Raw genomic sequence first — 4,387 nt, forward strand, 5'->3', positions numbered from 1 at the left:
GAGTGTTCTTTCACTTATCTGCCACTCATCCACCACTCCCTTTGGACTCCTTCATGGGCTGGAACCTGGCACTGGGCATGACATAATTGATGGACAACTGGGTTGATTCCATGTCTTTGTTGTAGTGAATAATGCTGCGATGAACATATGAGTACCTGTTCTTTTTACTAGAATGACTTATTTTCTTTTGGGCATATACTCAGTGGAATTGGATAATGCATGTCAGCTCTTTGAGAAATCTCCAGACTTCTCTCCATGGTGTCTGAGCTAATTTGTATTAGTCCTGTTCTTTGCAGCCTCATCAAACTCCTTGGGCTTTAGGAGTTTTGCAATTTTTTGGGGGTTTTAAACAAAAGCCATTCTGACAGGTTTGAGATGGCATCTCATTGTGTTTTCAGTTTTCATTTTTCTGATGATTAGGGAAGATGAATATTTTTTCATATGTTTGTTGGCTGCTATTATATTTTCTGTTTGTTCGCGTCTTTGGCCCTCTTTTAATGAGGTGATTTGGTTTTTGCTTGTTGGATTGTTTAAATTCTTCATATCTTCTGAATATTAGGCCTTTTTAAGATGCATTGTTTGTGAATATTTTTTTTCCCATTCTGTAGGTTGTCTGTTTACTTTCTCAATAGTTTCTCTTGCTGTGCACAGAAGCTCTTTAGTTTAATTAGGTCCCACATGTCAATTTTTGTTTTTGTGGCAATTGCTTTTGAGTACTTAGCCATAAATTCTTTGTCAAGGCCAATATGGATAAGGGTATTTTTTAGGTTTTCGTCTAGAATTTTTATAGTTCAAGATTTTACAGTTAAGTTTTAAATCTATCTTGAGTTAATTATTGTACATTGTGAAAAGGTAGAGGTTCAGATTCATTCTTCTGCATATTAACCAATTTTCCCACCACCATTTATTGAACTGGGACTTTTTTCCTCATTGCTCATTTTTGTCAACTTTATCAGAGATCAGAGGGTTGTAATTGTGTGGCTTTATTTATGAGTTTTGTATTCCTTTGGCCTATGTGTTTATTTTTCTACCAGTACCATGCTGTTCTTGTTATTGTAACCTTATAGTATAGTTTGAAGTTGGGTAATATGACTCCTCCAGCTTACTTCTGATTGCTTTGGCTATTCAGACTCTTATGGTTTCACATGAATTTTAGAATATTTTTTTTCTAATCCTATAAAAAATGACATTAGTAATTTATTAGGAACACTGTTGAATCTGTAAATTGCTTTGGGCACTATGGCCATTTTAATGATATTGAATTTTTCCAACTGATGTGCATGGTATATATTTCCATTTATTTGTGTCATCTCTGATTTATTTCAGCAATATTTTGTAGTTCTCCTTGTAGGCATTTTTCATCTCATTTGCTAGCTGTATTCCTAGGTGACTTACTGTTTTCTGTGACTATTGTAAGTTGAATTGCATTCTTGATTTGGCTCTTAGCTTTAATGTTATCGGTGTGTAGAAATATGACTGATTTTTGCACATTGATTTTGTATCCTGAATCTTTACTGAGGTTTTTATTAGCTATAGGAGCCTTTTGACAGAGTCTGTAGGGTATTTTAGGTATAGAATCATTGTCAGCAAAGAAAGATAGTATGATTCTCTTTTCCTAGCTGGATGTCTTTTATTTCTTCCTTTTGCTTCATTGCTCTGGCTACAACTTTCAGTAGTACATTGAATAGGCATGGTGAGAGTGAGCATCCTTGTGTTGTTCTAGCACTCAAGGAGAACGCTTCTAGCTTTCTCCTGTTCAGTATAATGCAGGCTGTTGTTTTGTCATAGATGGCTCTTATTATTTTGAGGTATGTTATTTCAATGCCTAATCTGATGAGGGTTTTTATCATGAGGTGATGTTAGATTTTATCAAAAGCTTTTTCTGCATTTATTGATGACCATATTGTTTTTGTTCTTGATTCTGTTTATATGGTGGGTCCCATTTATTTATTTATATATGGTGAACCAACCTTGTATTGCAGGAATAAAGTTTACTTGTTTGTGGTGAATTATCTTTTTGATATGCTGCTACATTCAGTTAGCTAGGATTTTGTTGAGGATTTTTATATCTGTGTTCACTGTGATATTGACCTGAAGTATTATTTTTTTCATTGTGTGTCTGCCAGTTTTTGCTATGTGGATTGATGCTGGCCTTGTAAAATGTATTAGGGAGGAATCTTTCCTCCTTGAGTTTTGGGAATAGTTTCAGTAGGATTGGTTAGATTTGTATAATTCTTCCTTTTCCCAGATCATCAGGGAGTACTTATTTTCTTTTATCACACTTATGTCGGTTTGTACAATGGCCGTATAATTGTTGGTACTCCATAGACACAATATCTGTACCTGTGGACACATTCTACATCAGAATATGCCTAGCTTTGGGATGGAATATCAGAGTCTTTCTGTGTTGTAGGGATACTGGAAAATAAGAGAACCAGTGTGTACCAAAGACTTATAAAAGTCAGATACTTGGTTTTATTACTGGGAAATATTTGAATGGTTTTTGATTCTGCAAATGCGCTACTGGTTTATTGAAGACAACTGATATGCTGAAGCTTTAAGAACTGATATATTTGCCAAGAACTCTGTCAGAGAGAATACTTGATATAGGTATCTCATACATCATTTATTTACATATTTCCATGCCCATGTTGTCAGCTTGAAAATGTATTTCTTCTCTTTAGAAAATCATATTATAATGCTTATTTTAAAATGCCTGTTATGGATATTTCTTTATACTGTTAAGTAAAATGGAAACTATTGGCTATGGTATCAAATAAAAAGTTTCTTCTTGGATTTTTTTAGCTGTATTGAAAGCAATTTATGCCTATTGTTTATGAATGGAATGTTATCTCAGAAGATTATCTTTATTCCAATGATAGTTGATGCCATCTCCAACAGGTCCCATCAGATCAGACTATCTGGAGAACCCACTCCCGATAGTTAACATGGGTTCTTTTCTATTTCCTAGGTATCTTGACTGGTTTGAGAAATAAAGGAAAAGAGCACAAGAGAGAGAAATTTAAAGCTGGATGTCCACGGGAGACATCACACATTGGCAGGTTCCATGATGCTCCCTGAGCTGTAAAACCAGCAAGTTTTCATTAGCGATTTTCAAAAGGGGAGGGAGTGTATGAATAAGGTGTGGGTCACAGAGATCACATACTTCACAAGGTAATAAAATATCACAAAGCAAATGGAGGCAGGGCAAGATCATAAGACCACGGGATAGGACGAAATTAAAATTGCTAATGAAGTTTTGTGCATGCATTGTCATTGATAACATCTTATCAGGAGACAGGGTTTGAGAGCAGACAACCTGTTTGACCAAAATTTATTAGGCGGGAATTTCCTCGTCCTAATAAGCCTGGGAGCACTACAGGAGACTTGGGCTTATTTCGTCCCTTCGACTTGTTTCGACCATAAAAGGCGGCCGCCTTAAGGGGGCCATTCATAGACCTACCCTCAGAGAGCATTCTCTTACTCAGGGATGTTCCTTGCTGAGAAAAAGAATTCAACGATATTTCTCCTATTTGCATTTGAAAGAAGAGAAATATGGCTCTGTTCTGCCTGGCTCACTGGCACAGTCAGTCTCCAAGTTTTATCTCCCTTGTTCCCTGAAGATTGCTGTTATCCTGTTCTTTTTTCAAGGTGCCCAGATTTCATATTGTTCAAACACACATGCTCTACAAACAATTTGTGCAGTTAACACAATCATCAGAGGGTCCTGAGGTGACATACATCCACCTCAGCTTACAAAGAAGATGACAGGATTAAGAGATTAAAGACAGACATAGGAAATCACAAGGGTGTTGACTGGGGAAGTGATAAGTGTCCATGAAATCTTCACAATTCATGTTCAGAGATTGCAGTAAATACAGGTGTAAGAAATTATAAAAGTATTAATTTGGGGAACTAATAAATGTCCATGAAATCTTCACAATTTATGTTCTTCTGCTGCAGCTTCAGCCGGTCCCTCCATTTGGGGTCCCTGACTTCCCACAACAAGACTGCTTGCTTTTAGTCTGGCATCCTTCCATTTACTCCATGTGCAGATTCTAGAATCACTTTTCTAAAACACACATTGATCATGCTACCACTATGTTCAAAAGCTTCTTGTGGCTTGTCATGAATTTAATTCCTTACCAACACATTGAACAACCCCTTTAATTTGAATTCAACCTACATCTCGATCCTCATTTCTCTCCTACAATCCCACTACGTTGGGCAAACAGATTGCCTTTTCAAAAACATTATGAGGCCGAGCGCGGTGGCTCAAGCCTGTAATCCCAGCACTTTGGTAGGCTGAGACGGGTGGATCACGAGGTCAGGAGATCGAGACCATCCTGGTCTACACGGTGAAACCCCGTCTCTACTAAAAAATACA

Source organism: Rhinopithecus bieti, unplaced genomic scaffold (assembly GCF_001698545.2).
Source record: "Rhinopithecus bieti isolate Rb0 unplaced genomic scaffold, ASM169854v2 scaffold_1930, whole genome shotgun sequence".
Taxonomy (NCBI): domain Eukaryota; kingdom Metazoa; phylum Chordata; class Mammalia; order Primates; family Cercopithecidae; genus Rhinopithecus; species Rhinopithecus bieti.